This window comes from Pantherophis guttatus, chromosome 1 (genome assembly GCF_059756535.1).
Source record: "Pantherophis guttatus breed Tessera chromosome 1, ASM5975653v1, whole genome shotgun sequence".
In the NCBI taxonomy this organism is placed as follows: domain Eukaryota; kingdom Metazoa; phylum Chordata; class Lepidosauria; order Squamata; family Colubridae; genus Pantherophis; species Pantherophis guttatus.
In genome coordinates this window covers 241049986-241062052 of record NC_142063.1, presented here as the reverse complement: position 1 = coordinate 241062052, position 12067 = coordinate 241049986, and positions in this window count along the sequence as shown.

The following is a 12067-nucleotide window of genomic DNA, read 5'->3' as shown; positions in this document are numbered from 1 at the left end:
GAAATGCCAAAACCAAGAAAGACAAAAATATTAGGAGAAAACTTCAAGAGGCTTCTTAGAAAAGACAAGAAGAAAGATTACAACAGTAGAGATTTTGAAGATGGAAAAATAAGGAAAGTTTTCAAAAGATCTCTGAACTCAGAAGCAGGTTCCAATCAATAGGTTTATTAAAAGGATACTAATGGACAGTTAGTAACTGACTGATTGAAGATCAAAGATGAAAGGGATATATTGATATACAGTAGTACAGTAAGATGTCAACACTGAAGATATTCTCTATTTACAACAACCAGCACTACTAGAAAATGAAGTTATAACAGCCCACTGCTCCTTGCCAACTTGGAAGATTACAGGAACTGTTGGAATGTCCATGGAAATGTAGCAAACAACAGAAAACTATAATAGTCTAACCAAATTGTGTCAGCAAATCTAGAGAACAAATAGTAACCAAAGATTAGAAGAGGTCAGTCTACATTCCAGTACAAAAAAAAAAAAAAAGACTTAACAGCATGTGCAAACTATTGTACCATATCCTTAATTGCATAGGCTAGCAACCAACATAGATTAGAGCCATACATTGAAAAACAAATAGGAGTTTTTCAAGCTGCTTTTAGAAAAAGTTGAGAAACACCAGAAATTATTGTGGATTTGTATGCTTGAGAAAGTCAAAGGATACCAAAAGGAAGTCAGTATGTGTTTCGTTGATTATAGAAAAACCTTTGATTATGTTGATCACAAGTAGGTACTTTAAAAAAATGGGAATCCCAAAACATCTCATTTTCCTTATGTGAAACCCATGTACAGGTCAGGTAGTCACATTAAAGACAGAATATAGTGAAACAGATGGGTTCCAGGCTGTCAAAGGAATGACACAAGGGTTTATACGGTTTATACGGTCTCCTTATTTATTCACCTACATGCTGAATATATATTAAAGGAAGCTGGATTGGAAGAAGATGAGTGTGGTTTTAAAACTGGAAGAAAAAACATCAATAACCTGCATTATGCTGATGGCTCTAGTTTGATAGCCAAAAATGTAAAGGATCTGTGAGCTCTGGTAATAAAAGTCAAGGGGCACAGTGAAAAATTAGGACTGAAATTAAATATAAATACCAAACTTATGACAACTTGTACAGCGACCAGCTTTAGAACTGACAATGAAGATATCAAATGGTAGATAGCTTCTGCCTTTTAGGATTAACTATCCATAACAAGGGAAAAAGCAGTAAGAAAATATGTCACATATTAGTATTTGGTAGAAAAAAAGACTACACAATTCAACCTTGAGCTATATATATTATCTTCTATTGGAATTTGGTAGAACAGTCATGGCGATCTTGGAAAATATATTTAGATGCTGCAATGTTTTATACCTACAAAGTTCAAAATAATTTAACCAGTGGTGTTCCTGTGGCATTCTCTGGAAGCAAAAATCGATATGAAGAAGCAGAAGAGTATTGATATTGTTTGAACTGTTGAAGAAGACTCCTGAGAAAACCATGATAAGCCAATCAACAAATCAACCAAAAGGTCTGACTTGGTCAGGCTACAAATTCTTCTTCGCTGGACACATTACAGGAAGACTTAGTCCTTTGAAGAAGTGAAGGACTGAAATAGACTCTCATGAAGAAAATCTATGTGGTCACTAGAAATTGAAAACAACACAATCAAAAGCACACACACACCATGATAGGTAGGTGATTTAAGTAATTTCAACATATCAGAAAATGGTTCACACAAGGAAACAATACTATGCTGGATAAACTTCCATTAACTAGTAATGTGGTTGACACTAATTGAGGATGATTAAATGTACCATATTCTCACTGAAGTTTGTTAGATTGGTATATAATGAGCAATTGGTATTTTTTTAAATGTTGCAATTGAATTATATAAGTCTGATTTCTTTCTCACACTAAATTGAAGATTAGCAGATATATTAAGCAAACACAGACAGGGATAGTAAGCAATGAGGGAATTTTATCTTTCCTACTGGAAAGATTATTTACTCAGACATGAAAGTTCATGATCAATAGAGGAGAATATAAGTTGCTCAGGGTTGAACTGTGGAGTCCTTAGTGCTCTCTGAGCTTGGTTGTTTGCCTTGCTGACGCTTCATTACCCAACTACCCTGTTTCCCCCCAAAATAAGACCTCCCCTGATAATAAGCCCAATCGGGCTTTTGAGCGCATGGCAATAAGGCCAAACACTGATTTCAGGGTTCAAAAAAAATATAAGACAGGGTCTTATTTTTGGGGAAACACAGAAATAGTTATCATCATGAAAGCTAGTGAGGGAGGGATTTGATCCCTGTTGATATACACTAGCTAGCCTTGCCAGAGTTGATGGGGGTAGGCTTTTTTTCCTTGGTAGTTCCATGAGTAGATATTGTTTTTGCTTGTTTGATCCTGTGTTACTAATCTCTGCTTATCTGAGGGTTGACTGCTGGAAACATGTGATCTGGTCTTTTTCCTTCCTTCTTAACCTTTTTATTATTTCTTCTGAATGGTGTGTAAGTGTGACAACTATATGTGTCTACAGATAGCAGATTTGTCTGAATGCCAAAACTTCCAGGAATTTCCCTGATGTTTTTGGAATTAGTTTAGTCAAGGTAATTCCAAGGATGCTCACATTTTCCCAGTTGGAACTATCATTGATTTTGTCCATGGCTTGTGAGATTAAGGAGTTTTCATTGTGTCTTCTGATTGCTAGTTAATGTTCATGGATGAACTCTGCTAGTCTTCTATCTGCCTATCCTACATAAATGCTGTTACGGTCTTTACACCGTATGTTGTGGATTACTCCTTTTTTCTTCTTCTTAAACTATCAGGTCTTTTGAGTTAATTTAATTTAATAATTTAATTTAATTTTAAAATTTATTGACATCCCCCCCCTTTTTACCACAGGGTAAATCTGGGTGGCTCGGTACTTAAAATGTTTTGATGGGCTTTAGTTGGTTTGTGTGTTACAGAAATGCTGTGTGGTTGTAATAGTCCTTGGTTGTTTCTGAGATATTTTTTTTTATATGTGAAGGTATTATAGTGGATTGAATAGTCAGAACCTTTTTGATATCGATGTGGGTATCCAATTTGTGGGAATATGTTTTTTTTTTTTAAATTTGATTTATATGCCGCCCTTCTCCGGAGACTCAGGGCGGCTTACAATGTGTTAAACAATAGCCTTCATACTTTTGTATATTTATACAAAGTCAGCATATTGCCCCCACAAACTGGGTCCTCATTTAACCTACCTTAGGAAGGATGGAAGGCTGAGTCAACCTTGAGCCTGGTAAGATTCGAACCTGCAGTAATTGCAGGCAGCTGTGTTAATAACAGGGTGCTTTAGACCACTGTACTACCAAGGCCCTTGTACAGTTTTATAGGCAGTCTCTTTCCTTTTTCTGATGTTCTGGGCTATTGCAATGAGTTTCTACTCATCTGAATATTGTTCTTACATAGCTACCCTTGTGGGAGGTTGGGTTATAGACCTACTGCTATTTAATTTTTTATTGAGGTCAATGTAGCAGTCTATTTCATGGCCTCTGTCCACAGACATTTTTCATGGACTGTTATAATTATCACAAATGCTTTCACATAGCAATCACTCGATATTTCTTCCTATCTTACACTTGCAGAGACAACATAATGTTGAGATAGAAAACCTCTAGCTCTTTTTCCTCTGATCATATTTTGCTGTTGTTGATATAAGTTGAGTCCATGTCTTTTGAAAAGCATGGATTTCCCCTGTCCCGCTAACGTGCTTCATGTTCATTAACTTTGGACATTTTTGTAGCTCACTGATGCTGGAGAAATTAGTATGTTAAAAAGGGCTTCATCAAGGCCAGTTATATCTTTGCAGCACTGCACACTGAGGCAAAATACAGCTGCTTCACACTTTTCAAATTTTCCTGTCAAAATTCTTTGCAAAAATTTGTGTTGTTCAAAAAACTAGGCTGTGAGATCTTCTCTATCCTTTTTTGGATAGAGGGTGGGTAAACAACATTCTTTTTTGCAAGCCTTCTTATTAGGTTTTGATGTGTTTGGGTGCTTTCGGATGAATGACTTCTAATCCTATGAGTCAAAAACAAAAGGAGGAGGCATGAAGGCATGCAGCTTTGTCTTAATTTTTTTTTCACTTTGGGTCTGTAGTAGGAAAAAAAGATGGAAAAGATAAAAGTAGAAAAATGGAAGCAACAGATGATTCCAGATGGAAGTTTAGTAAGTGCTGAGAACCATTTCTTATTCTCTGTGAGCTAAAAATACGGTTGCAGATTCATATTTCAGGAAAATTACATGTTTGAGTCCTTGTTTTCCCCCCATCCTTATATGTTGATGGCTTCCCCTGTTTCCTTTGTTTGCCTTCTTCTGAAGTTTCATTTCTCATGATTCTACAGTTAATATTATAATTAAAAAAATGAGAAGTGGTTCTCAGCCTTTTATCAGAGTACATGAGATAAACTAATTCCCCACTGTTGTCTTACAGCCCTTTCTACCATCACCTAGCCATTCCTGGAACAATATAAAGTTTGTCCTAATTGTTATATCAACGCAATCATGGTTAGAAGATCCTAGAAGATGCAAAGTGTACAAAAACTCAGGAGAAACAGCCTTATTCTTTGCTAGAATTCCTTTGAGTCCATTTCAAAAGCCTGATTAGAAAGTTCCTAGGTTGTGTTTTCCTTATTTATATAAGAAAAGTAATGGCTTCTTCTATCATTATGTTTTACCTACAGGAACTCAATGTTCAGAGGGAAAAGGTAAACATTTTCTCTTCAGTCATTTAGTTTCAACAAAATCCAATTCGTAATTCTTTAAAGTTTAACTGTTGCATTGTTTTCCTTTTAATTCTGAGATATAGTGGCCATTGTCTTGATCTTAACTTAAAATTTCTGTCTCCCAAGCTCTAAACTCTAAATATTCTTTAAAATTTAGTTTGGGTAAGGGATTGGTTTCTGCTGAGAAGGAGACGGCTGTTGGTTCTGGAAGGCTTGGGGCTGCAACAGGGTTGGCATTATTTCCTTTGGCAAGACAAGATAAAAAAACATATGAGTTTCGCAGGTCATTATTTAAGGAATATCTTAATTGAAACATGGAGGAAAATTAAGGATAAATTCTACTCTTTGACCCCCTCCTGGTTGGTCCCATTAGAAGCCACAACATATACTTCACTTTATAACAAAGAGAAACATCTATCTTACCGGGAGTTGCTGGATAGCCAAGGCCATTTAAAAACAAGAACTGAATTAGATCTACAGGGAATGGAATTGGACTGGTAGTCTTACGCTCAGATCAACTCTAAATATAAAAAGGATAAGGAGCAAGGAGATATAGATATGACCCTGCAGGAGATGGATAAGATCATATTAGGAAAAGAAGAAAAAATGTTACCTAAGATCTATAAACTTTTAATAAGTTATTGGATAGAAGACGAGATTGTCAAAGACTCAATGATTGCCTGGGGGAGAAATATTCGTCACTCAACTGAGTTGACGAAATGGGAAGAAATTTGGACCAGAAAACTGAATTTTTTGATGGCAACCACTTATAAGGAAAATTTGTATAAGATGCTGTACAGGTGGCACCTCCCCCCTGCTTGATTATCCAAAATGTTTCCTGGACACTCCCCAAATTGTTGGAAGTGTGGGGAGGTAGGTATGGTGGACCTGTCCCAGGGTAATCGAATTCTGGAAACTTATTCAGAGGTGGCTGCTAGAAATCGCTGGATATAAATTACAACTGAAACCAGAATATTATCTATTAAATATTAGGCCAGACAAGATAGGCACGAGTAAATAGTGTTTAATTGTATATATTACAACTGTAGCAAGAATATGTCTCGCCCAAAATTGGAAGGGGAAAGACCTACCGTCTGAAGACTTGATCTTAGGGAAAATTATTGAATATGCAGAAGCCGATAGGCTAACAAAACTCTGAGAGATCAAAAAGAATCCACATATTTTCAATGTTGGGACCAATGGTATACTTGGCTAAAAAATAGAATAAAAAGAGGATAAGGTTAGCGTAGCTTTTATTTCCTATTTGTATATTTCTATATTTGTATATATTGTATATATGTACAATGTATATTGTACATTTGTATAATGTATTATGTAAGGTTCTCACCATGATCTATATGTTGTTATATATTTTGTTTGCAAAGAAGTAAATATTTTTTTTTTTAAAAAAAGAAAGCAGTTCAATGGTATCATAACTCAGACTCTGCTCTTTTGTTTGTGTATACATTGTCCTAAAGATGCCTTCTGACCTGGGAAGCTGAATAGTAATTTTGATGCTACTTTGTATTATTCAACACCACAGAAGGTAGCAATTTAGCTTTTTTACAACCCATCTTCTACATGTAGTTTCATGCTGCAATTTGCTCAGATTTGGGCTGGTGTGGTGTGGGATTGGGTTTTTTTTTGGCAAACCACATAAGCCTAGGAAGTCATGGACTGAGGATGATGGGGATTTTAATTACTTTCATAATACTTAAGGGATCAGAACCCTCTTCTGGATCTCCTGTAATTTAGCAGAGATCTGAAAGTGAAAAAAAAATCAGTTACAAAGTGTGTTATGAAGTTTTGGGAATAGAAATAGTGATTTTGATGCTCATAAATAAGTTAATATGGTTCTGTGAAAGATAATTCCATTTAAATATACAGTATGAATATGATTTTGAATTATATTCCCAAGATTTAGAATGGAGAATTAAATAATTTTTTTATAGTGTAAAGGCAATGTCACCCTGGATATTCATGGATTGAAGATATTATTTATCTATGAATTGTCTCCCCTGGTATAATGGAAACAATCACCAATATCATTTCATTTGGCCAAAATTTAGTTCTTTGTTTAAAAACTGTGTTTGAAAACTGTCTTTATATTTTCATTTTCTTTGTAGGGTTTTTTGTACCTCTTTTCCTCTTTCATTTTTGCCTTGTGTGTGTGTGTGTGTGAGAGAGAGAGAGAGAGAGAGAGAGAGTGAGAGAGAAAGAGAGAGAGAGAGAGAGAGAGAGAGAGAGAGAGAGAGAGAGAGAGAGAGAGAGAGAGAGAGAGAGAGAGAGAGAATGCTGAAGTGCCAAATTAGAGCTATTTAAGTTTAAGAAATGATTTGGAAGTACTAGTTTGAAATTCATGTAAGCATAACTCCTTCCTGCTATTTAGTAAAGAAGTCTCATAACTCCCCTCCGCCCAAGCTTGGTGAAAGAGATACAGTTGCTTTAATGAGCAATTTATTAAATCAGCTTTATTAGTAATGCAACTCTTAGGGTAGCCATCTCATTTTTCAGGTTTGTGCAGAAATCCAGAAAAAAATATGTCTGTTTTAATGTGTAAGGTAATGATATTCTTATGCAAGTTTTGAAACATTTCTTCCAAATATTTTTGAAGTGTAGTCCACCCTAGTGATTATTCTATTTTTCTTCTCCTTAAGTAGATTTTATAAAATAGGAAAAATATGAAGGAAATAAATAGGAGAATTATAAATGATAAAAGACATCATCCAGACATCTCTGATGTTCTTTGATATAGATACAACTGTTCAATATAAAGGGCTGATCTTGACATTGCCCAAGTCACCTGGACTTCTTTAAAAGTTGATGAATGAGGCAGCTCAAATTCACAAAGTCATGTCTGAAAGCACACTGAACCACAAAACTTACAAGTCATGGATAAACTCTTGCTTTCTAACAAACAACAAAGAGGAGTCTTAAGGAGACTGCTACTCAAATCAGAAAGAACCACATTTTTTAAAAGAGCTAAAATATTTGCTTCCTCATTGCCAAACAATCCAGGAAAGAAGGGAAAAATTTGGGAGAGAAGATTGGGCTGATAGTGTTTCTCTGGAGGAAAAGGAAGTTTAATATGACTCCTTTGCTTTAAAGAACAAATGGAAACAAACCCCCTTGTCATGTTTCTCCCAGGCAGGTGTACTGAAAACTACAGGCATGCAGGAAGCCACGAACTTCTCATAAACAGATAAAAAGCTGTTATGGAAGATCCAGTCACTTCCAGGTATCACATTAAAGCTTGACATATTTAATCAATGTTCCAATTCCTTGTATCTCTTCCTTTTGCCTGTTCTATGTAAAGAGCTAAACCCAATTCTCTTTGGGGTGGGAGATACATTTCCACCTGTCTCTTGTTGGATGATATCTTTACATATGACCATGTGAGAACTAATTTTCATACCAGCTACCCCACTAGCCAGGTGGATGATTAACCACTGCCTTCTAGCCATTTGAATTCAAGTCAAGCAACTACCAGCTCCCGTTGGTCCTGAACCACAACAATCAGAATAGGATCCATTTTGGTGAGCAACCCATGTTGCTTGCAGCATGTATTACTGCCAGTCACAAGAGCCAACTAGCTCTTTTTACCTTGGGTCAACTAATGGCTTTAATGCATCAGTCCCTAAATAATATGTATTTTTGAATTCTATGAAATGTTATTTCATATAACTGTATAGATTTGCAACCTTAACTGGCAGGTTTGTAATTTTTCTCCTTTCATGGACAGTCTATTCCCATAAAAAGTTTGTCCTTAACAGAAGGACAGCCCATACATTCATAAAAATTGCGTAGTAATTAGATTGTATTCTCATTGGCCCACGTTAATTGCCAAATATCAATCTTTTGTATGTATAAATATGCCACATGTTTTGGGTTGCTTCTTCTCTGGCAGCTTTAATTGGATCAAAAGGGGACCCATCTTTGTTGCACAGGTTGATCCTATTCTTAATCAAGAATACAAGTTTGCCTTCTAACAGGGAATCTTCATTTGGCAGTCAGCAAATACTAATTAACAAAACATAACTGTATTAATTGCATTAGTCCATCACATATTTACTTGGAGGCCTGTGTTGCCTATTTGTTAATGCAAATAGTTCTTACCTCTTTTGTGAAGTCAGCATGCTAAAGTCTTTCTAATGCTAAATAGTAATCAATGCATATAAGATTTCTAAGATTTCTGTTGGGAATTCTGCATAATAGATGGATTCTGTCTTTTGAGGTATGTAGGGCCATTTAGTATAATTATTCCTTAGAGCTGTACCTATCATATTATCAACTACTACAGAGGATAAAGAACACACAACTTATTTGTTTAAGAACAAAGAGACATAATCATTTCCTTTAGGAGTCATTAAACCACTATATTAAATAAAGAGTCATGATCCAATGAGAAACTCCCATTTAAAGTCATTATACTTTTTAGAGCTTCTTCAAAAAGTGTGCTGTTTTATTTCTCTCTCTCTCTGTCTGTCTCTCTCTTGGGAAAAGAATGGTATTCTTGGAAATGGGAAAGTAAACAGGTAGGGCTCGAAAGGGTATAGTTGCCCTCTTCATGAGCTTTGCCCCCAGTCCTATTCTACAGAGGCCACCTCTAGACCCAAGAGGCACTGCTTTCTCCATATTCATTCATGCCTTAATCTTTCTAATAAGTCTGCAAACAAGGATCCTGATTAGTGTCAGTTCTGAAGGCATTTTCATACATAGGCAATAGGTTGCCACTGGCCACAGGGAGACCACCCACTCATTTCACATGGTCTAACTGGAGCCATCACCTTGTACCAAAGGGGGTAGAATAGCATTTAATGGGAAGCAATTATGAATAAAAATGTAGGAATTGCATTCTGAATTTTCCAAATCAATTAAAGGCATTTTGAATTAGGGCAACTTCTGGATAGTCTTGGCTGATTGTGAAAAAAACAAATATGAAGTTAGGTCTAGTTGGCATTTGGATAGGAGACCACTAGGACATCTCAGGACTGTAGAGTAGGCTACAATTAAAAAAAAAGAGAGAGAGAAATTCTTGAAATAAACTATCTATTACATTGGCAAGAGAACAACATCAAAGGAACCATATAGAAACTTAACTATTTCTTGAAGGAATGTTTATATTAATTTTAATCCGATGCCTTTATTTCAATTTCAGTTCCCTTTGGTTGGGAAGTATGATACTATTCACTCATGTTGATGCAACCTTTAGAAAATGGAATAAATAATCAGCTTTTTAAAAAATCATTCATTGTGTAAATGTAGACCATGTGCATGTTTAGCAATGGGTATGGTCCCACAGGGACATGGTGGCTCAGTGGCTAAAATGCTGAGCTTGTCGATAGAAAGGTTGGCAGTACAGTGGTTCGAATCCCTAGTGCCGCGTAATGGGGTGAGCTCCCATTACTTGTCACAGCTTCTGCCAGCCTAGCCGTTCGAAAGCACGTAAAAATGCAAGTAGAAAGGTAACAGTGTTCTGTGCGTCTTTGGCATTTAGTCATGCCAGCCACATGACCACGGAGACGTCTTCGGATAGCGCTGGCTCTTCACCTTTGAAACGGAGATGAGCACCGCCCCCTAGATTCGAGAACAACTAGCACATATGTGCGAGGGGAACCTTTGCCTTGCCTTACCTTATGGGGTATAAACAGGCCATGAACTCTGCTCTCTGATCATTCCACAACGTGTTGTAATGCACAGGGCTTAAATATCATTGATGTGCCTACAAGGGTTCATTATAAATGTTGCTTCCTGAAATGACATTTAGTTCAATGAGGGTAGTATAACATTAGGGAATGGCTATTGATTGGCCTAGGATTGTCAGCATTGAACTCAGGTGCCCCACCAGTTCCAGGCAGAAAGTTTTCCAGCTCTGCTTTGCAATGCCAGAAACTGAATCCAGAACTTTCTGCATACAAAAAAAGGTCATGATACATCACATGATGACAATATGATGGTGCAAATTTGACACCCCTGAACTAGAATGTTTTCTAGAATGTCCATGAGAATGTTATCATGGACACCACTGGCTCCAATCCACTGAATTATGGTCCAGAGTAGCATCTGATCTGACAACAATAGCATTGATTCTTGGTCAATGTGAAAAAAAAATGTAAATTCATACTTGAGTAATTTCTTTATCAGCACCAATCTAAACAGCACAAAAGAAAGGAAAAGCTTTCTTCTGAACTATAAGATGTTACAAAAAAGCAGGGGATGTGAAAAGAAGTGAGAAGGTCTCAGAATTAAGCAGGAGCCTCAGAATTAAACCAGTCTCCTGCTGAAAATCTGACTTAAAATGGAGATTGTGAACTGACTGTATTTGTTCACCTGTGTCAAAGTTGCATCCAGCACTGATAGGCATCACCAGGCATTCAGAGACCAAAAATAATAATAATAAAAAAATGGTTTGCTTAGTTTGATTGCTCCGGTTTAAAAACCCATAAATCACAGAAATAGAAGAATGCCTCAAATCTGTGAAGAAAAACAACAACCCAGTATGTCAGACATTTTGAAGTCTTTGCTTCTGTCCATATCCTACTGAATTCTCTGACCCCCACCAGTAGGTTTGGCCTTTCTCTGTGCTATAGCTGTGGACTGACAACAAAAGTGAGTCAGTAACCTTGAATCAGTGGTGAAAAAGAGGCACCCAATTGCATGGATTTCATGAGCTCTAACTGGCATTAGAGATGAAGGGTCCTATCCAACCGTGCTCAGCTCCACATACAAAGCCATTAAGCAGGGAAGATGCCACCATTCTTCCCTCTAATGACCCCTTGCAAAAAAACTACAAGATGAGGAGCAGAGTCTGATGAAATGCAACAGATATGCCAAATCAGATGCTTCATGTCTTATTCTCCTTTACGAAAGCCTCAGAAATTGTCATAATAGTATTCTTACTTCGTATGAACTTATGCCTAGTACAAGCAGACCAAAAGGAAGAGAAATGCCACATAACACAACATTGCATGTGCACACACAAACACACACACACACACACAAACCATCACTCTGTATAAAACAATACATTTTACAGACATTATCTAATCCCGGTGCCACCAAAGGCTGTCCATATCCCGTACAGGGGCAGAAGACAATTGGGCTCTCCAGAATACTACATCATTGTCTCTAATTTTGAATATAAATGGAAACAGAAGCAATGTCAAAGGTGTTCCCTGCATACACATATTCTCCCCCTCCCTCTCTCTCCCCCAAAAAACTACAATTGTTCAGGAATGACAGGTTTTGAGATTCCTTTCCTTGACACAAAAGGAACTCAGGTTTGTCAGTTGC